The sequence below is a fragment of the Schistocerca gregaria genome, chromosome 3 (assembly GCF_023897955.1).
Source record: "Schistocerca gregaria isolate iqSchGreg1 chromosome 3, iqSchGreg1.2, whole genome shotgun sequence".
Classification (NCBI taxonomy): Eukaryota; Metazoa; Arthropoda; class Insecta; order Orthoptera; family Acrididae; genus Schistocerca; species Schistocerca gregaria.
In genome coordinates this window covers 394,026,170-394,049,775 of record NC_064922.1, presented here as the reverse complement: position 1 = coordinate 394,049,775, position 23,606 = coordinate 394,026,170, and the positions used below count along the sequence as shown (strand labels likewise).

The 23,606-nt window shown below is 41.7% G+C and overlaps 1 protein-coding gene across 3 annotated transcripts in view; it reads right to left on the bottom strand.

The window, feature by feature from the left end:
* Positions 1-23,606, bottom strand: part of LOC126354343 (uncharacterized) — a 322,836-nt gene that overhangs the window by 269,764 nt on the left and 29,466 nt on the right. The window lies entirely within an intron of this gene.

Here is a 23,606-nt window from a genome sequence, read left to right as displayed (position 1 = left end):
CTTGCTCCGACGTGTGGTGGTTGTGGTGTACTGATCACCGTGTGCCACATTTTATTGGACAGCATTTTATTTACGTATCAGAGGGTCCGGCAGATTTTCTGACATACGTGCGCTCTATTTTAAGTGATTTTCCAGTAAATGTGGTTTGAGTTTTAATGATTTTTAAATTGTCCAACCTTTTTCCCAAGATTTTAGGGAGATGTTCTTAATATGTTAACAGGGTGACCGGCTCAAACACACTTTGGGTAAGTATTCGGACGTTCACATTTGCCTGTGCTGTTGTTTTAGCTCCTCTGTCGTTTTAGATGTGTTTTAATCGCAGGTATTTCACCTTCACCATTTCTCCGTTGTAAGGCGAGTGAGATGGAGTGATTGTGTGAGTGAATGCGTGTGAGGTGAGAGTGAGTGCATGAGTGTCGTTTTGTAGGTTTCATCTTTACTCTGTGCAACAATTATAGCGGTGATATCCCCATTAGTTCATTTTAAGATATTGTAATTAGGCTGTTTATGTTTTCTTATTGGTAACGCCACGTAGCGCTCTGTATGAAAATCTCTGGCTGTGCTGAGTGCAGGCAGTGGCTGGTTGGCATTGTTGTAATACTCGCCATTGTAGCGTTGGGCAGTTGGCTGTTAGCGGCGCGTAGCCTTGCGCAGTTGAAGGTGAGCCGCCAGCAGTGGTGGATGTGGGGAGAGAGATGGCGGAGTTTTGAAATTTGTAAGAATGGATGTCATGAACTGCTATTTATATTATGACTTTTGATGATATTAAGGTAAATACATTGTTTGTTCTCTATTAAAATCTTTCATTTGCTAACTATGCCTATCAGTAGTTAGTGTCTTCCGTAGTTTGAATCTTTTATTTAGCTGGCAGTAGTGGCGCTCGCTGTATTGCAGTAGTTCGAGTAACCAAGATTTTTGTGAGGTAAGTGATTTGTGAAAGGTATAGGTTAATGTTAGTCAGGGCCATTCTTTTGTAGGGATTTTTGAAAGTCAGATTACGTTGCGCTAAAAAATACTGTGTGTCAGTTTAAGCACAGTCATGTATAATTTTTCTAAGGGGACGTTTCATATGTCGACCCTTAGCCGAGGATACCTCACTGGAATCTTCTGATTTTTTCTTGTAGTTTGTGTAATTATTGTAGCTATTGTTTATTGCTAGTGCGTAATTCTACAGAGAGGCTTCTTTGTAGTTGTAGTTTTTCATTGTTGTACAGTAGAACAGTTGTGGCATGCAGGTTGATTTGCACCAAGTATTTCGCAGCTGCGCTTGCAATTAAGTAGATATTATTTTCAGTGCCATGTTAATGTGTTCTCCTATTTTTGGTCTTCAAATTGTGATTTTCTGTGTTGTCGTGTGAAATACTGTGACAATAATGGCGTGTCAAAAACGTAATACTAGGCTCCAAAGTAAACTGAGACATGACAGTGAAGACGAAAGCAGTGTGTTAGCGCCACCATGTAATGAATTAACTAATGTTCAAAGTAGTAATTTGGTAATAGTGCATAGGGAAATGGAGCGGGCTGCAAATAATGGTGTAGGCAGTGAAACAATTAGTGAACAGGGAAGCATTATCGATCGATCGGTCGGCAACAGCTCGCGTCAGGAATCCGAAATGACAGGACACAATCTAGGAAATACTGTACATTCAGGTTTTGCGTGCTCACCATTTTCTCAAATAAGTCAAGACACATTTTCTGCTTGTCAAAATGTGAATGTTGTCGGTGCAAATGCACTGCCAAAAAGTATAGAGGAACAGATTCCAGACACTAATACATTATTATTGCAATTAATGCAACAAATGAAACAAAATCAGAGACAAACACAGCAACAGTTAGACACAATGGAACAAAATCTTCAAAAGTTAGACACAATGGAACAAAATCAGAGACAAACACAGCAAAAGCTTCAAAAGTTAGACACAGTGGAACAAAATCAGAGACAAACACAACAAAAGCTTCAAAAGTTAGACACAATGGAACAAAATCTTCAAAAGTTAGACACAATGGAACAACACCAGAGACAAACACAGCAACAGTTAGACACAATGGAACAAAAGCTTCAAAAGTTAGACTCAGTGGAACATACGCTTGAACAAACACGTGAAGATTAAACTACTGAGTTACATAAAATCGAATAGAAATGTCAAAAAGTCTGTAATGACGTAAAAACACCAATTTGTGAGCATTTTCAACCTATTTTTTCGCGGCATGAAAATGCATTACAGAATCACGAATCTGCCATAAAAGAACTGCAAACTATTGTTCATGAAAATCATGAGACCTTGCAAGCCAAAATTGACTCAGTTGTATCTACCGATTCGGTTACGCAACTTTCAGCAAAACTTAAAGGACACAGTAGATACGATTTTAACACAAACGGACACTCTGAAATTTGGTTCAGAAAAACACACTGCGGAAATAAATACACTATGGGAGAAAGTAGCCGAACTTTCAGATCAGTTCATTAACTTATCTGCAAAGGTAGATGATGATCTGAATGAAACAGAAGAGTGCGAACAAATTAGGAAATTCAAACAAAATCAGAATCAAATTAATACGCAACACCAAAGAGAAATCTGGCAAGTACAAGATCAGCTGAGACAGGTTATACAAGAATTACGTATTTCAGAGGACACTCGCGCTCCAACACGGGAAGAGGGACATAGAAATACGGAAAATCCACAAAATAATAACACAGGGCATTTCGGAAATTATGAAAGAAATTGGCAAGGTGCACCGAATTTTGAGATGGAACCGCCGACACGACGTACGTAACAATGACCGATATGCTACTCGCCGACATGATGATTTTGACTATAAGCTGCCCATTACTGCACGTAAATTCAAAAATTTAAGAATTCTGGCAACGACATTCATCCACCAGCGTGGCTCCATCAATTCTCTCATTGTTTTCCTCCCAACTGGTCATTAGAGCACAGATTAGAATTTATGTGTGGCTACTTGGAGAATGAGCCAGCTGTAAGAATGCGATCGGTCATTCACGATTGTCACAGTGAAGGAGAATTTTATTATGCCTTCCTCTCAGCGTATTGGTCTCAACCTGCACAAGACCGAGTAAAAGATAGAATCATAATGATGAAACATTTCGAAAAATCTGAATTTTCCAATCTTGTGAAATATTTTGAAGACATGTTGCATAAGAATCAATACCTGTCAAACCCATACAGCCCTTCAGAACTCATCTGCATTTGCTTAATGAAATTGCCGGAACATTTAAGGAATATTATTTTGGCAGGGCGTTGCAAAGACGACATTGAAGCTTTTCAGGGACTCTTACAAGAATTAAAAATTGACACAGACAGTCGCGGGATGCGAAAACAGGAAAACAATCACTACAGGTCACATCCGTCGCAATTCCGCGATGAAAGAAACAATAACTGGACACGACAAGGCTATTCTCACAACACAAATCGTGACCAAAACAGACACCACCCATATGACAACCAATGCAAGAGTAGTAATAATTACAGGGAAAGGTCACCTCTCCACGGTAGTGACTATCACAGAGACAATCAGAGAAACAGACAATATGGGAACCAAAATAATTACTATCAAGGGAGACAGAATAACTTTAGACGCAACGGTCCACCGCGCAATGATAATTCAGGGAGAAATTCTCCACCACTTAACCGACAAGAAAGAAACTACAGGCACTACCGACATGACGACAGACGATATAATCATAACGACAGACCGGAATTTCGTCAGAACTGGCGGGATTCAAAAAGAGCTGGGCCCTCTCGGCAAGGTGAATTTGTAGAAGTTAGGTCTCCTAATTCCAATAACGACACGCGCCAACGACAGACGATATAATCATAACGACAGACCGGAATTTCGTCAGAACTGGCGGGATTCAAAAAGAGCTGGGCCCTCTCGGCAAGGTGAATTTGTAGAAGTTAGGTCTCCTAATTCCAATAACGACACGCGCCAACGACAGACGATATAATCATAACGACAGACCGGAATTTCGTCAGAACTGGCGGGATTCAAAAAGAGCTGGGCCCTCTCGGCAAGGTGAATTTGTAGAAGTTAGGTCTCCTAATTCCAATAACGACACGCGCCAACGACAGACGATATAATCATAACGACAGACCGGAATTTCGTCAGAACTGGCGGGATTCAAAAAGAGCTGGGCCCTCTCGGCAAGGTGAATTTGTAGAAGTTAGGTCTCCTAATTCCAATAACGACACGCGCCAACAAAGCGACAGACAATGACTCGCATCGCAGGCAGCCACGTGGGACGGCTGGCTCAGAGAAAAATAATATAGGCGCTAACCTTGAGAAAATTCCAGTACTCCTTACCGGCGTATACTGCATGATAATTGCGTTTAAGCTGAAACTCTGCGTACTAGGAAGAGTAAAGGTTTACACCACATTTCACATGTAAAACCGTTTATTGAAATATAATCAGCTTTTTAACTTTGTCTTTGCCATAAATCATTTCACTTCACATTTCTAGTATGCTTTGTCACACTGAGAAACTGTTAACATGCAACAATGTTTTAAAGTAAACTATCCAGTCAAGAACCAAGAGAACTTATTTAAACAGAATTTACAAATGCATTGTTATAGCGAACAGTCGACACAGTGTTGTTATTTGTACATTCTTGCTTGCTTGCTGCACGATTACGTAACGACTATAAGGTTTACATACTTAGAACATATACTGTTAATGAGATTTTAATGCAACATTTTGGTTTAGTTGAAAAGACATTCTTTATTTGAAGTACTTTCTGTGATATTAAAGATGACTTAGCATTTGGTTTCTTTGATAGCTACACGATTATATCACGACGCTACTAATGTGTGACACAATTTACATTGTGCTTTTGCGGTGTATCTGTTTTATATCTGCACAGTTTTTCTGAATTATTCTGGAAAGTAAAAAACGTTTTAGTAGTAACCTTTGTTGTATAGCTACAATGAGACAGCCTTTTCTGTAGCACAACAATACGTTACAGTACAGTACTTTCTTCATCACGGCAATAAGAGTAATAACTAAGATATCTGTACCCAAAGCATTTTACTTTTGTTTATCATGAGGTAAGTACATTGACTTCTGCAGAACTTAGCTATCGGAGGACGATAACTACGACACTTCCATAGAGATTATCTTACAACAAGACGCACAGTTTAGCGCTGCAGTACACTATTTGAGTGATTAATTTTGTACTTAAAACATTCACTTTTAAAGATTTTTGGATTGCAATGGTACAAAGGTTTTCTGTGATACATTTCATTCCATTGCTGTAATCCGTAACATCTGAGGATATAATTACATTAATCCTCAGGGGGGTACACGCATACTTTCTGTACCATGTGTATGGCAAGCACAAGGAACCCTATCTAGTATGGTATTTGCTCATACAACTTTACACATTGGTACCATATTTCTCTAACACAGAATTAAACAGTTATCTGATCATTTAACTAAGAGAGACAAATATTTATTTTACTATGTCAGTGACAGATGTTTACGTAATTACACAGTTGGATTACTTCACACTTACGAAATTGTATTTTGTCTGTACTTTGTGAACTGTTCATATTTTTTCGGAACCATTGTGATACTATGAGAGCTTTGAATGACATATTTGGCATGGTATCATGATTTTTAAAGTACGTCTGAGGCAGATGACACTTTTGACATGAGCAGAGAATTTATTTTAGCTTTTGAAATTATCGGAGGAAACTACGACGATTTTGGAAGTTGACTGAGGTGTTATGATGTTATTATTACGATGACTATGTGTTTAATGCAGTTGCGGTATGTTTATGATCAATAACATGATGATATATGAGTTATTTGATTATGCTACGTATCTGTTATGATGGAATATTGAAGAAGTGTCGACGAATAAGGTAAGGAATAATGAGTAGTTGTTAGGGACTCTGGTTTGTGAAAAAGGTTGTTGGAAACCGAGACTCGTACTTTAAGGGTTATGAAATGTGTGTATAAATGCATGAATGTATTACAATGCCGACGAAAATTTTTTGGACACTGTTATATCAATAGGATTTTGTTTCTACAGATGAATAACGCAAATTCTTCACCTCAGAAATTTTTTATATGGGACTGCCACTGTAGCGGAAACTGGTGTCGTAAATATTTTGGTAAGAACGTTAAGTGACCACCTGCACGTTATGCGTCGTGGGCACCCAGCTGCGCGACAGACGCCTTGAAAAAAGCCATTAGTGTGTGCCTGTCAGAGGCACAGGAGGTGAGAAAAAAAAAAGAGTCCATTATCCTCGCTATTGGCATTCCTTTGTAGAAAGCATCGTAAATACGACACCCTCAAACTTGAAAACATGATTACACTGTAGAGTTCTTAATTTATGATATTTACTGAAATGAAATAATGAGAAACATTTTATATCTATTGTCTTTCTAGCTGAGAGATTGCTCATTTTGTTTAATATCCAGTTTCTATCGGCACTGCTGCATTGGTTAAAATAAAATTTAATAGATGTACTAATATGACTATTTTCTGTCTACAGACCCAGTAAAGAATCATTTTATGATGTACTTTCTTAGAAAAGAGAGCACAATTAGAAATTTCCCTTCACAGGAATTGCAAAAATAATTTTTTTACGATTTGGTAACTTATTTGCTGGCGTATGTTCTCATGATGCATCACTCTAGTGTTAAGATGTGACATAGGTATTAAACATTTTTGCTGTAATATTTTTTCTGCTTCAGCTTTGTCATGTTTAGTTATAAGTTTTGCATTTGCTGCTGCTGTTTGCCAGGCATAATGTTACTGAATTTGACTTTGTATTACTCTGTTAAGCCAGTTTTACTACGGATTTATTTTTCTTGTTTGCTGCGCATTGCCTTATATTAGTTGTGATATTGCTGCTTGCTTTGAACACTTCCATTTTTATTGCCTTATATTAGTTTTAATATTGCTGCTTGCTTTGACAACTTCCATTTTTTTGGTATTGCTGTTTGTGTTAATTATTTTGTGCTGCTGCATTGCCTCGTCCCTTAGTTTAGCATCTTAGCTCAGTAGATTTAAGTTAGCTTAAGGGGGGGGGGGGGGGTAGACTATATAAGAGAATGAGTTGCGATGAATTGGAAGGAATACATCGAGAAGCTATAAGAAAATGGTTTGGCCAAAAAAGTATTTTGAAAGAGGATAGGAACAAAAAAAGTAGAGTTTAGGGACAACAGGTTTAGGTAGGATTTTCTTGGAAATAAATGATGAGGTAAGATACTGAAAAATAAATAATGAGGTAAGACATGTGTGAACATATAAATTCAGAAAGCATGCTTGGATAGAATTTTTTTGGTGGAAACAAATGTTGAAATAAGACGAAAGATCTATGGAATGAAGTTTTGGGTTGGACTGCAGTACCAAATGTTACACTGAAAACAAACCCTGCCCTTTCCTCTTGTGTTATCCCACTATGTGATTTTGTACCCTTGGGTATTTGTGTTCTTCCTGTCTTTATGTCTTTATCTGATGAGAGTTACGTTGTAGAATTTTTCTGATAATATGTTATTTACTTTGTAAAGATGTTTAGACATTATTTATCTGTTCTGTTTTGTTGCTGATATGTGAAGCTGATGTTTCAAAAGTTATTCTGATCTTTATGTATGTACTTATGTCATAATTCTTGTAACACTGATGTATTTGTTATTTCGATTCTTTTGTAAAGCCTGTATTACTGCAAATGTTATCTGTACTATTATGTTCTTTAATGATATATTTTGTACCTTTGTTATTGTATTCTCATGTTATAAAATTGTAATTGAAACCAGGTCATCAAATTAAGCAACTTGTAAATTACATTTCACTGCACATGTTTCTGTTGGTCATAGTATATGGACAATATGTGAGGAGTAGGGACTGATAGTGTTTGCACGTGTGTTAATAATTCATCAAGGGACTGGATAACAGCATTGCTGGTTCTAAGAACATTTCAAACAAATTCTTTGTGAGTGGACATGTGGTGGTTTATGGACTTGCTATATTGTCCACAAGACTCTTCGATGGTGATTGTGCACCTGCACAGTCCCAACAGTTGGCTGCTAGCCATCTCTACAAGTACTACAGTGGGTCTACACCTTTGATGATTCACCAATACCATTATTTCTACAAGGACTGCAGTGGGTCTGCACCTCTGGTGGCCCACCAATACCATAATCTCTACTAGGACTTCAGTGGGTCTGCTCTGTGATGACCTACCTACCAATAGTCTTCAACTTTGGCAGACTCTGCTGTGGGTTTGCTTTGTTGTGGCCCATTACCTGTCTGCATGTTAAGAGTCAGCACTGTCTGTCCGTTGGAAGGACAACATTACTTCTTCAAGACTGCTTGGAAATCCACTACTTCTGTGTGCATTTTCTTTTACTGCTCAAACATTGAGCAAAAACACTGCTATTTTACTGTGATGAACGATCAGGACTGTCTTTATGGGCTGTGAGAAAATTTTAGCTTTTGACCAACATTGTATCGATAAGTGTGTGCATTTCATTTCTTTGTTATTATAATTATGAAAAAAATTTTCAAATCTGTATTAGCCACTTCCCAAAACAATTTGTAAAATTATTTGTGTGTGCGTGGGGGCTATGTAAGTAGGATGTTTAGGTTTTTTTATTGGTAACGCCACGTAGCGCTCTGTATGAAAATCACTGGCTGTGCTGAGAGCAGGCAGTGGCTGGTTGGCATTGTTATAATACTCGCCATTGTAGCGTTGGGCAGTTGGCTGTTAGCGGCGCGTAGCGTTGCGCAGTTGGAGCTGAACCGCCAGCAGTGGTGGATGTGGGGAGAGAGATGACGGAGTTTTGAAATTTGTGAGAATGGATGTCATGAACTGCTATATATATTATGACTTCTGGTGATACTAAGGTAAATACATTGTTTGTTCTCTATTAAAATCTTTCATTTGCTAACTATGCCTATCAGTAGTTAGTGTCTTCAGTAGTTTGAATCTTTTACGTAGCTGACAGTAGTGGCGCTCGCTGTATTGCAGTAGTTTGAGTAACGAAGATTTTTGTGAGGTAAGTGATTTGTGAAAGGTATAGATTAATGTTAGTCAGGGCCATTCTTTTGTAGGGATTTTTGAAAGTCAGATTACGTTGCGCTAAAAAATACTGTGTGTCAGTTAAAGCACAGTCATGTATAATTTTTCTAAGGGGACGTTCCATAATGTCAGGATGCTCATAACCTCGCTGATGAGCGCCCTTAAAGTCTAAGCGTGCACACAAACACCCACCCACACAGATTTTGAGAACGGTTCTTTTAATTGGACGTGAAATCGTTATTGAAATTTTTCTTTAAAGAATGCAACTCTACAAGAATGAAAGCAGCAAGATAATTAATATTGATGACCTTTGCAGTCAAATTAGTGGAACTATTGAACTGGAAGTGAAGTCCTGCAGTTTGTCTTACCAAATTTATTTTAAGTTTGAGAAAGGAAATAAGTTAAATTGAACCATAGTATTACAAAGCCACCTTTCGCAGTTGTAGCTCAACTTTTTTGTCCAAAAATTTACGCAGACACTTTCTCAGTAAAGCCACACCGGGAAACTTTATAACGATAGAGATACTTTTTAATTAATAAAGTGTATCTAAAACTGATTTGGGAATCTGAAAATAATGTCATTTTATTTGATGGTAAAAAAGTTACTGCAAAATAATTACTGAACTGATGTACCTACATGAAATGACTTACTATTGTAAAATGTGTTAAACCGTCGCTTTCTTCCATAAAAATAACAATATACCTGCACAAATATCAGCTCGACGTATATCAATTTTTACGTGAATTACGCCGAAAGATGGAGTGGCAGTGGCTACCCGCCAGGGTAGCCGAGAGCGCTAACGCGCTGCTTCTTGGACTCGGGTAGTCACGCCGGCCCCGAGGAGGGATGATGTGCCGTCCAGCCTGGATTTGGTTTTTAGGCTGTTTTCCACATCCCACTAGGTGCATACCGGGCTGGTCCCCATGTTCCGCCTTAGTTACACGGTTTGCAGACATCTGAACACATTCGCACTATACCATGGATTACAGTCGACGCAGGCAGTTGGGGTACACTAATTCCGTCCCGGGGGGTACAGAGTGGCGGCTGGAAGGGCATCTGGCCACCCCTTAACCATTAACATGCCAAATCCGATTAACGATGGCGGACCCTGCGTATCTGCGGGACAAGGCTCCAGCGATAGATAGATACATATATAGACTGGGAGTGACTTGGCAGCTGCCTGGCCGCGGGCTGCTCAATTTGTCCATAGAAAAGGCATAACGGGAAAAGTGGTAGTAGTTCCCCTACTTCGAGGGTTCAAAACCACACCCTTTCTTCAGGAGGAGGACAGACGCAATTTGCACCAATGAAAATAATCATATGTATTATATTAAAATTGTAGTACAGGATGTACGATATACCTACACAGCAACATAATGGCACTCGTTCACAGAACTGGTGTTTGAATATCATCTCTATTGATTCATTATCGTCAGCAACACATGATAGAACAAGCCCTTTACACTCTCCAATTGCAGTTCATGGAAAATTTCTTTGACATTCTCAGGCTGAGACCTTTCTGATATTTTTCCTTGTTCATGTCAACATATGTGTAGGTAGAAAGTTGATGTTAAAAGGTCTCCCGAATATACGGGATGAAGCAAATCAAAGTGGCCCCGACAAGTGTATACTATTGGACGTCAGTGTGTGCATATAAGCACAGCCCGTCACACTCACGCCGCGTGTACGCTATCACGTGATTCAAACCGGTTCAGAGTGTATTGTGACCTGTGTCAGTGTGAATGGAGCTGAGCAAAGAAGACGATGGTACTCACAGTGAAGCAGCAGCTGTTCCTTGTGGAAAGGTACATGACAAAGACGTCGTGGAAACAAAGTGGTCACTTGATTGCTGAGAAGTTTAATGGCGCCAGTGCACCAGAAAAGAGTGCCTTGAAACGCTTTGTCTAAAAACGGCGGCAGACAGGGTCTGTTTAGAACAAGTAGAAAAACGTTCCGAAACGTTCTCGCACAGCAGAAAATGTGGCTGCAGCTCACCAGAAAATGATACAGAGTCCTACCAAATCAACCCGATACTTGTCGCAAGAGACGTCTAACATGTGGAGGAATACTCCACCTGGACCTGCACATACGTTCCCGTCGAATGCCTGTTGTTCATCCATTAAAACCACCAGATGCTTCTCAGCGCCTTCAGTTTTTTGAGTGGCTGTTCGTTGAGATAACACTAAATGGTTTGGACATGGGTCTGTTCTTTATACCTGACGAACCCTGGTTTCACGTAAGTGATTATGTCAACTCGCAGAATCGAAGGTTCTGGACAACGGAAAATCTGCATAACTTCCACTAAACACCATTGTATGACCAGAAGGTCGGGGTTTGGCGTGCAGTGTCTGCAAAATGCATTATTGCTCCCTTCTTCTTGAAACCTCCCATTTGGAAAATTATATTTACTGTGCTGATAAACTTCTACGTTATTTGATTTACAAACAGCTGAGCAAAACTGAACACACTCAAACAGTTTTCTCTTTACTTATTCTGATCATCACTAAAGTGGCACACAATATTTTTAGCGCAACGCAATCTGACTTTCAATAATCCCTACAAAATAATGGCCCTGACTAACAATAACCTATACCTTTCATGAATCACTTACCTCACAAAAATCTTCGTTACTCGAACTACTGCAACAGTACAGATAGCGCCAATACTGCCAGCTAAATAAAAGATTCTAACTACTGAAGGCACTAACTACTGATAGGCATAGTTAGCGAATGAAAGATTTTGATAGAGAACAAAGAATGCATTTACCTTAATAATGTTCAAAAGTCATTATATATACACTCCTGGAAATTGAAATAAGAACACCGTGAATTCATTGTCCCAGGAAGGGGAAACTTTATTGACACATTCCTGGGGTCAGATACATCACATGATCACACTGACAGAACCACAGGCACATAGACACAGGCAACAGAGCATGCACAATGTCGGCACTAGTACAGTGTATATCCACCTTTCGCAGCAATGCAGGCTGCTATTCTCCCATGGAGACGATCGTAGAGATGCTGGATGTAGTCCTGTGGAACGGCTTGCCATGCCATTTCCACCTGGCGCCTCAGTTGGACCAGCGTTCGTGCTGGACGTGCAGACCGCGTGAGACGACGCTTCATCCAGTCCCAAACATGTTCAATGGGGGACAGATCCGGAGATCTTGCTGGCCAGGGTAGTTGACTTACACCTTCTAGAGCACGTTGGGTGGCACGGGATACATGCGGACGTGCATTGTCCTGTTGGAACAGCAAGTTCCCTTGCCGGTCTAGGAATGGTAGAACGATGGGTTCGATGACGGTTTGGATGTACCGTGCACTATTCAGTGTCCCCTCGACGATCACCAGAGGTGTACGGCCAGTGTAGGAGATCGCTCCCCACACCATGATGCCGGGTGTTGGCCCTGTGTGCCTCGGTCGTATGCAGTCCTGATTGTGGCGCTCACCTGCACGGCGCCAAACACGCATACGACCATCATTGGCACCAAGGCAGAAGCGACTCTCATCGCTGAAGACGACACGTCTCCATTCGTCCCTCCATTCACGCCTGTCGCGACACCACTGGAGGCGGGCTGCACGATGTTGGGGCGTGAGCGGAAGACGGCCTAACGGTGTGCGGGACCGTAGCCCAGCTTCATGGAGACGGTTGCGAATCGTCCTCGCCGATACCCCAGGAGCAACAGTGTCCCTAATTTGCTGGGAAGTGGCGGTGCGGTCCTCTACGGCACTGCGTAGGATCCTATGGTCTTGGCGTGCATCCGTGCGTTGCTGCGGTCCGGTCCCAGGTCGACGGGCACGTGCACCTTCCGCCGACCACTGGAGATAACATCGATGTACTGTGTAGGCCTCACGCCCCACGGGTTGAGCAATTCGGCGGTACGTCCACCCGGCCTCCCGCATGCCCACTATACGCCCTCGCTCAAAGTCTGTCAACTGCACATACGGTTCACGTCCATGCTGTCGCGGCATGCTACCATTGTTAAAGACTGCGATGGAGCTCCGTATGCCACAGCAAACTGGCTGACACTGACGGTGGCGGTGCACAAATGCTGCGCAGCTAGCGCCATTCGACGGCCAACACCGCGGTTCCTGGTGTGTCCGCTGTGCCGTGCGTGTGATCATTGCTTGTACAGCCCTCTCGCAGTGTCCGGAGTAAGTATGGTGGGTCTGACACACCGGTGTCAATGTGTTCTTTTTTCCATTTCCAGGAGTGTATATAAATATATAACATTTCATGACCTCCATCTTTACAAATTTCCTTTTTCTGGCGGACACACGTCCAGATCGTCCGCTTATAGCAACCCCTCAAAACTCTCACACCTCTTCCCATCCACCAACTGCCCAACGCTATGCGATGTTCACATCGAACTGCTCAGCACTACACAAGCGAATGTTGCAAAAATGAGTCCAACGAGCCACAGACTGCACACAGCACAGTCAGTGATTTTCATGCAGACCGCTACGTGGCGTTACCAACATTACCCCATTTTGAAAGCATTTGTGGAAGCATTAACGGATGACGAAAAGACCTACAGTTACTTCCAATAGGATGGAGCAACTGTCCACAGAGTCGTCCGATCCTTGGAGCACATTTACACAATCTTCTCGCCTGATAGAGCTGTTAGCAGGGTCAGTCTTGCCGCGGCCCTAGTTGGCCACCCAGGTCACCTGATCAGTCAGTGTAGTTTTACTTCGTGTTGGGTACCCTAAGGTAGAAGGTGTATCGCAACAACCCTCATAACCATCAGGAACTGTAGCAGAACACTTCGGATGAGACTGCAAAGATTCCAGCAATCCAGTTTCGATTCGCATTCTGCAGCTTGTTGACAAGGGCCTAAAAGCGCCAAGAGATGAACGATGGTCACTTTCAACATCTGCTACAGTCAGGTACCCAGGCCCAAGGTTGTCAAGAAGGCACTTTGTAAGCTGGTGGTGGTTCCACGATGTTGTGGGCTGTGTTTACATGGGATGATATGGGTCTTCTGGTCCAAGTGAACGATCATTGCCTGTGAATGTTTATATTCGGCTACCTGAAGACCATATGCAGCCATTTATGGACTTGATGTTTTCAAACTACGATGGAATTTCGATTGATTACATTTTCTATTATTGGACTAAGCTCTCGTTCATCACCCCAAATAGAAAGTCAGTATAAATCATCCTGGATCGTCCTAAAGTCACTCAACGTCGATACTTCCCCGTGTGCTACAGCGCCATAAGCAAACCGTCACAGATTGCTACTCATCCTGTTAGCCAGATCCCTTATGTGTACAGAGAACAAGAGCGAGCCTTCACACTTCCCTGGAGCATTGCTGCCGATACCCTAGTCTCTGATGAACACTCGCCATCGAGGACAACGTACTGGGTTGCATTACTTAGGAAGCTTCGAGCCACTCACATATCTGGGAAACTATTTGATATGCTAGGACCTTCATTAAAAATCTGATTACTGACGTGTTGCTAACGCAGAAAGTGTGTGGCCTAAAAGTCATACGTTCATGGAAATGGTTGGTTGTATTCGTATTATGGTGAACTATCGTTCCCTCATGTGTATGATGTATTCCATTTACCGCCATCTCTTTCCGAGGTTACATGAGGCTGTCAAGAAGAAAGTGTCACAGGAAAGTGTGCAAGAGGTGGTTCTATTCCACGACGACGTCACTGATCATACTGTACGGTACATCAGTCATGTATGCAGTTTCTTTGGGCAGAGTATTTTTCCCCTCTCCCCGTATATTCGCTTGGCTCGACACTCAGTGACTACCCAGTCTCTCATCGGATGAAGAAACAGTTGCGTGACAAGCATTTCCAGAATGACATAAACCACCACAACTAATGTTCGTGCGAAGTCAGCCATTGGTGGAGAAAACGCGTCACACTGAATGGTGAATTTGTGGAGCCATTACCAAGGTTCATGGGTGCTGCTTAATTTTTCAAGGTGATAATGAGAAGCTTATTAGGTCTCCGATATCTGAAGGCTTTTCTCTGATAATCGCGCCCTGTGAGTAGAGACTCATCTTTTGGCACCCATTCGTGGAGAGTGTCTCAGCACTAATCTGAAACAAAGATAACGATATATACCGGTGTTGTAAGTGCTCTCAGAAGACAGTAGATACGAATACCTGCGCTGGCGTTGCTTACTTTCGCGACTTACTCTCTGGTACTTCTCGAAATTTACTCGCAGCTCTTTAAAGTAGAAAATATCAACAAAAATAAAAACGCCACTCCTGACAATGCTACTGTCATCCATTCTTAAAAGTACGAAACTCTGACGTGCACATCTAGCGAAAGACAAATATAAAACAGAAAATATTATACACATGTAACTGTTTCAGTACATACTCCAGAAGTCTGCAGCTCGTGGCCGTGTGGTAGCGTTCTCGCTTCCCATGCCCGAGTTCCCGGGTTCGATTCCCGGCGGAGACAGGGATTTTCTCTGCCTAGTGATGACTGGGTGTTGTGTGTTGTCCTTAGCTTAGTTAGGTTTAAGTAGTTCTAAGTTCTAGGGGACTGATGACCATAGATGTTAAGTCTCATAGTGCTCAGAGCCATACTCCAGAAATCTGCTTCATAATCACTGTGATGCCCACTTGCTCGAACTTCTAATGACAACCAGCGACAGCGAAATTTTTGCCCTGCCTTCACGTAAATATTTTTAACAGACGTCTGTAACAGGCCTAATTTCATTGCAATAAAACTCACAGAAATCACAAGTGGAATTTTGAATTTTCAAATTGAGCATTAATGTCGACTATTGACTAAGAATAGAAACAAACGAACTGGCCGAACATAAGAGAATGCCTGAGAAAATAGCTCCAGAAAGACATGTACATTTTATTTATATGCTGTGCAGTTCTTGTCCATCGAGTTTACCTGAACTTTGCACTGCAAGATGCAACATTCTGGTTGAAATCAGATTTACCGGATTACTTTCAAGTTTGTTTGTCAGCACGTCAGGTCTTGGTATTCTTTGTCGCTACCGAAACAAAGTTCACACCACTGAACTGATATCTCCTTTGAAGAGCTATCAAAGATCTGTGTATCCGTTCCCAAAAATCAAAATAGGTAATCGCTCATGACACGTATGCAGCGAACGCTCTGCAGCATCCGAGTTGGTTTATGTATCGTGATCTTCATCCATGACGTACTACGTGAAGAAAGAGGCAATAAACTACAATGATAGGCTAAGTCCGCTGAGTATGTTTAGACAGACATTGTCCAAAAAAAGGACGCTTATGGAAGTTCTCAGAAATTTCACTGTCAAAGACGCCACCTCTCATAGGTACTAAAACTCAGTAGGATCACTACTTCACCTATTGTTTACATCTAGCTATGTAACGAAGTAATTACCATTTATAACAAGTCAAAGCGTTTTTCGAATGATCTTAATTTCTTGTTTCGTTCTTAAACAACACAAGAGTTACTTTCGCATGATACGCTTGGCAGATAGGCCGATGTAGGCTATTGAGGCAGTTTATATGTCCATGTCGCCCTTGGTACAGTAAATTATAAAAAAAGGAAAAATCAAATAACATTTTTTTTAAATCAGCGTGTTGGCCTTTGACTTACTGTTTTATTACCAATCTCCATATTTGCAAATTCAAACTATGCTACTTTCAAATGGAAAATTTCATGTTTAAGTGCACGTCGAAAAAACTGAAGCTTTCTCTGACAAACAAACATTTCATGGCGGAGTCATTGTCTACAAGAGTAAAAGTTGCAAACTAAGTTGACTGGGATACGAAATGTCCATTTATGCTAAGGGATACACATATTTTTTGACATGGACTAGACTATGTAATTTACAACATGAGGATGTCTTTACTGTTGAAACTGCCATCATGATGATTGGATACAAAGCTATCAGTCGGCGGCGAATGTGGGTTCTTCAAATATTCAGTGACAGTGAACAGATAATAACTTATCTCAGTGTGTGGCTCAACGATCAAATGGCCAATGCCACACAAGAAACCTTTTCTGGGACCAAGCGTCAGCCGTCCTAGGATTTTCTCCACAGTTTATGCTTCCTTGACCTCCGTGAAAAAGACCCAGTTGACCGTGGTTCGAAGCCCATTTTAAACTGTAGGTTCACCTAAAACTAACTGGACAAACAGTGCAAAGTTCGGAAGAATTCCAGGACGTAAGACCTCCAACAGGACGACGCCTGACAAAGCAGTGTGGTGCCTACGCCAGCCTACGGGTTGAGGATAGCTATAACGTCACTTTTCCTCTTCAACATATTAGTGGTTGACCGCAGTAAGCCGTTAGTCGTTCGGCTCCTTCAATGCCGTCCTTTATATCTTCCAAAACTGTGGTAATGTTTTCACTTCTCTGTTCCGATTACAGCCACACTATGTTCTCGACGTTCTAGAATTTCTTGGACTTAACAAGTTTTCATCTCTACTACAAGTTACAGCGAAAATTAAATGCTAGTTTCTATTATAACTATGGCAGGTGCTTGGTGATAGTTGCTAAACTCCATGTCAACAAACAAAATTTGACTTGTTCGATGTGGCTAGCAACGGATTCCACTCTTGTGCCAACCTCTTCACCTCAGACTAGCACTTGCACCCTACATCCTCCATCATTTGCTAGCTGTATTCCAATCTCTGTCTTTTCATACTGTTTCTAACTTCTACAGCTTTCTCTAGTACCGTGAAACTTATTCTCTGATGCCTTAACACATGTTCATCGCACTGTCCCTCCTTCTTCTCGGTATATTCTTCGTCTATATTGCAGAAACTCCCACATTCCTTATCTTTCCACTTTTTACGATGCAAAAGCTTTAGAGTTCACAAATTTCGAAGTAGCAAGCATCCATCACCTGAATTAGAATAATCTTATAAAAGATATGAAAATAAAAATGTAAGTAAAAATATTAAAAATCATAGTCTTTCCGTAGTAGTCATCGTATCCTTTAACATAATTCTTCCAGCCCCTAAGAGAAAATTAATTGCTGTATTGAGTATATGAACGTAGGCAGTTTCATGACAATAGTTATTCGTGTGCAAGGTCCTTATTCCTCCACGAAAGATTAAACCGGATACACAGACATTCGTAGCGCAAATTAATGCTTTGCGAGCACGATCATGAAATCAAAGACTCTCTCATCAGTAACCACAGATAATGCATATCCTTACGGAAATGCCTGGGCGTTCGAATCTCGCCATGCACTAAATGTCACAGTACGACCGTAAAGTAGCTAACCATAAGAGTTTGATATTATAACAGGGCTACAAAATTTTTAGAACGTTGATTGCGTCCCCTGCATCTGTTTAATATATTTTAATTTTTCCCACTGTGTATCATAATCTCTAACTTTCCCAGGATGGCCATTTCCTACTCTTATCCTGTCAGTGCAAAATAGCTCCCTTCAAAGGGTGAGCAGGTATTTGAACGTGCATGGCTATGGCGGACTTTTCCAAATAACTAAACTGAAAAGTGTACCTGTCTTCCTTGTATTTCAGCTTGACGAATGTACAAGTCTACCCGATTTCGTAGGCGTGGTCATATATTCATAGCGTTTTTCTTCGGCATGTTGGCATTCCAGTTGCTATGGGTTTATTAATTGATTGTCATTTTTCATTTGTAGTTCACTGTTGCTATTTGAGCTAACCTATTGTCAGTTTATCATATGGAGATAGTGAGTGGCGCTGTGGACGATAGAATATGGAGTGCCAAGTGGAGAAATCGGAACATTTCCGACATATTCTTCTTTTTGAGTTCAATGGAGGTGCGATGGAGTGGAGGCAGCCAGAAACATTTTGCTCTGTATGTAGGGATTGCGCCATTGGATAGAGCACGTCAAGAAAAAATTATTTTCTCGTTTCAAGGAGGATTGTTTTGACACTTGTGTCTCTCCAGATTCAGGAAGACCTACTGGATTTGATGAAGGTCGTTTAGACATATTAATCCACAATGATCCACGTCAGTGTACACGAGAACTGTGATCATTCCACCATCGTGTGGTATTTGCAAGCAACAGAGAAGATTCAAAAATCGGGTGTATGTGTATCAGATGCTCCAAGCCAAAATCATAAAAATCAGTGGGTGGCCGTATTTGCAACTCTGTTTACTCATCACCAATTGGCTCATGTACAACACCAATCATTCCTCTCTTCTATCGTTACTGGTGACAAGAAATGGCGTTAATACCGTAAGGTGCCAAACAAATAACACATCTTACATTGAATTTCTGAAACGATTACGGTTAACACGATATGTCACACGACATAGTTACTTGAAAATGTGCGATTTTATTGAAAGACAAAGCAAAGTGAATAAATAAACCGACATTTCGTGAATATAAACCACTGACATTCAACATGTAATAGCTCACAAGTAATTTCCCGGAACCAAGCTACAAGACGCAGTTCTGAGAAAAAGGAGAATTTACGATGAGATGCTGTCTCGCACGGCTGAAACCCTCGCCACAGGATACCTAGGAAACACAATGAGACGCCGAAGCTAGTGCATAGGACGCCGGCAAAAGCAACCCTTCTTCCTGCTTTTAACGACAACCCTTTGGAAAGCCTTTTTTCAGGAACACGGCCGGACATCTTAGATAAACATCCAGAGAAATCCAAACCAAAACATTGGTGACTCGCTGTAGCCACCTGCATTTTTACTTGCATGAAAGTAAAAGCTATTTATGTGAATATTATGTAGCAAAAATTAAACTCTACCCTACAAAAGTACCGACGCCTGAGATAGGCTACATAAACTCTAGTGGGTTGAGTTATAACAACTATGAATGCCCTGACTGGCCACAAGGAAAACGCTTGGCCACCAGCTTTGATATAGGCAAATTGCAGACAGCGTAATTGGCTTCTTCTCTTGCAGAAAATCGTCGAGTGTTCGAGCAAGACGACTCACGCTGCCCAGAGACGATTGCGAGAGTTATTAGGTGAACACTTGTTCACAACTTGTAAGGAGTTAAACTACAAAGTCTTCAACTAAGGAGAATCGCACCGAGCACTGACAGTTAACGCTTGCGAGCGATTTGAGGACAACGACATACGCGCTATTCCAATCAAATAGCATGTACCATGCCATCAACTTAACTAGAGAATAAATAGAAGTATCTGCTTCACTGAAAAGGTAGGAAATGTATCAGACTGGTGTTTAACAGTTGAGAGAGATTTAGAGTAGATTCTCAGATTCATAGCTCGTGCCAACAACCGCCAAGAACTGACATTGAGACCATTGTCTGATTGCATCGTTGTCTGCACTGCTGCACTCTTCTGAACTCTGCATGCATGAGATGGTATCTTCCTACCTTGCAGGCCGTAGGTTCAACACCAAATTCCTAAAACACTCACAGAACGTCCTTGCGCAACTGTTAGAATACTAACACAAAGAGAAGAAAGAAGTGGTTGAGCCCAAACGAAGTAGTAACTCCCCATACAAAGACCTGAGCGCATCCACAAATGATGATGTTATGCATACGATGGTGGAACAGCAACGGTGTGGTGTACTGTAAGTTGCTTTCCCGAGGTGTAACCATCGCTGCTGATATTTATTGCAAGAACTAAGACGTCTTGCAAACCCAATACAAGAACAACAACCAGGGAGACTGCGTGAGGTGATGCTACTCCAAGATAACGCCTGCCTGCGTTCAGCTAGACTGGCAAAGAACACTGTTCAGGAGTTGGTTTGGGAAGTTATTTCGCATACACCTTAATCACCTGGTCTTGCATCGTCAGCTTTTCACCTTTTCCGTTCTCTATCGAACAATGTTCCAAATAATTTCCTTTCGGGGTGAAAATGCGCTCCGAACGCAGCTCGACGAGTTCTTCGCCTCAAAACCACCAGCTTTGGCAGACTGTTGTAAGCAGTGTTGCTGACTGAAGTCTCTGTTATCTGTATCTTGTGCAAAAATGGTACGAACTTATGCACCAACCTAATAGTTTGGATTACAGCCTTAACATAGAATGTTGTGTATACTATCTACATCATATCTATCAACCTCCTGTTTTAAAATATCCCTTAATTTACATCGCAGCACGCTGTTGGTTTTAAATGTGTCTTCAACTTTAAACGGCCTACAGTGTTAGATACCTTCTGCAATAAATTACCTAAATACGAAATTCTAACTTCCTTAGCATTCTATATGGAATTCCCATTGACTCGGTGAGCTGTTCCATCTGTATTAATTTCTTCACTACTTTTCCATTATATGCATTATCTCTTACTAGCTGCCTCATTACGTTCCGCCGGCCGCGGTGGTCTCGCGGTTCTAAGCGCTCAGTCCGGAGCCGCGCAACTGCTACGGTCGCAGGTTCGAATTCTGGCTCGGGCAGGGATGTGTGTGATGTCCTTAGGGTAGTTAGGTTTAAGTAGTTCTAAGTTCTAGGGGACTGATTACCACAGATGTTAAATCCCATAGTGCTCAGAGCCATATGAACCATTTTTTCATAACGTTCCGCTTCGCCACTCTATGCTGTTCACTCATCGGGACTTTAAACTCTCCATCTATCAGACTGCGTATAGTCTTTGATCATTTGGATGACATCAGTTACTATGCACCCGATTGGTCTTCATCATATCTGAAACTATATTCGACGCTTTTTATTAATTATCATGAAAAGAAGTGTAATACGCCACACCAAATTGAAGACATCCTGTACTATGTATAAGCGGTATGTGGAGATACGGTTCTTTTGAGACATACAGAGGAAAAGGAGGTTACAGAAAGCGTAAATAAATGTAACTACTTGCCCGATAAAATTAGTTGCATCGTCGAAAAATAAAATAATTGTGAACTGCAGTTTCTTTACGCTTTAAAGCGTGTAGGGAGCCAACATCAACGGGTGTTTTGATACGTAACAACACGTGAAATCCAAACGGTCAAAAACTAACTGACCTTTGCTGTCTAGTAGAATCAGAGATGAAAGTCTCGACGTGTGAAGTGGATAGATTTCCGGACCAAACATTTTTAAGCCTTTTAAAGTTGAAACTGTATTTAAAACAAACAAGACACCTCCGTGTAAATTGAGGATTAATTTAAAATAGAGGGTCGTTAAATATGATGAAGTTAGTACATACGTAGTACAGTATTGTAAATGTAATGTGAACCACATCAGTCAGACTGATAGGTCCTTCAGGTTGATGTATAAGAAACAATGGGACGCTTTTCGGTTTAATAATTTGAAAAAGTCGGATGTAACCATGCGCATACGTGTAACCGGCCACCTCTCGTTCGGAATTGGAGACTTCACGGTTTTGGACATGCAGGTATGGGTAGTAAACTGGATGTATTGCAACAGTTACAGTTTATGATCACTGCGAGGAAAATGAAAATATATTAATGAAACCGTTTACAGGAGACGAAAACAACTACTTTTAGAGCGTGATGAGATTCATACCCACAGGAGTCTCCGCAGGGGGCGCATTATCTTTGATCGTTGTTGAGAGTAACTGTAATTTCTTCATTAACTACACTAAGTGCTCAGTCGTGCTAGATGTGTGTTTGTATCTGGCAGCGTCTTTCGTGGAGGAATCCGGACTGTGGGTGCTAATAGCTGTTGCCGTCACACTACATTCACACACTCCACACGCCGATTTATTTTCTCTTAGCCACAGGGGGAGTAATGTTAAAGTACATTTTAAGAAGACACGCTACAAGTGAACTGGCCACGCCCCCAGGGGCTCAGCATTCATTTGCTGAGTACGGGCTTGGCGACCCCGGAGTCTCCTGTCACCGTAACCCCCCCCCCCCCCCCCCCCCCGACATGCTTCAGCGACCACCGTATGGGGCGGCGGTGGAATGTTGTGTGCTGCGGGTAATGGTAATCTTGGCTTGACCGCCTGGATTGCGAGGAAGGTCAACCTCTATAGAAAACCCTCAATCTTACGGTGTGCTGCGCGCCTATAAGATGCATGGCTGTTGGGGTGGAACAGTCGCAAGCGGGCAACTTCTGGGGCACCTGCCGTACCCCAGTTGTATAAGACTTACTTAGGCAGGTGTAAGTAAGTCTTACTTAGGCAGGTGGGGCTCTGTCTGAGCGGACCTTTAGTTCCCTAACTGCTCGTGGGACCGCAATGGACCCTTCGACCTCTACGTTTCCCCCTACCAGTGGATTGGGTGGGCCACTGGAAGGAAAACACACCCCATCGAAAAAGCGACTTCGTGCTGCGAGTCCTCCAGCGCCTGGTGTTACTAGAGATTTATTAGACTGTCGTAACAGAGCATATGCTGATAACCAGAATGTGTTTTTGATTGTCAAACGGAAGGAGGGTAGCTTTGAGAGGGTTTCTCCCTTTTACATCCACAAGGGTCTTGAGGGAATTGCAGGAACACTGAAATCTGTGAAGCGACTGCGCAGTGGGACTCTGATAGTTGAGACTTCTAGTTCCCGACAAGTCGCTTCTCTTTGGAAAGCAACCTGTCTCGGCGAGTACGCTATCGAGACCGAGCTCCACTCCACTTTGAATTATAGTAAGGGTGTTGTGACATGTAGGGACTCGGTGGAAATCCACAAAGACGAGTTGAAATCTGAGTGGGCTGACAAATGTATTGTTGACATGGAGCATATTATGAAACGAGT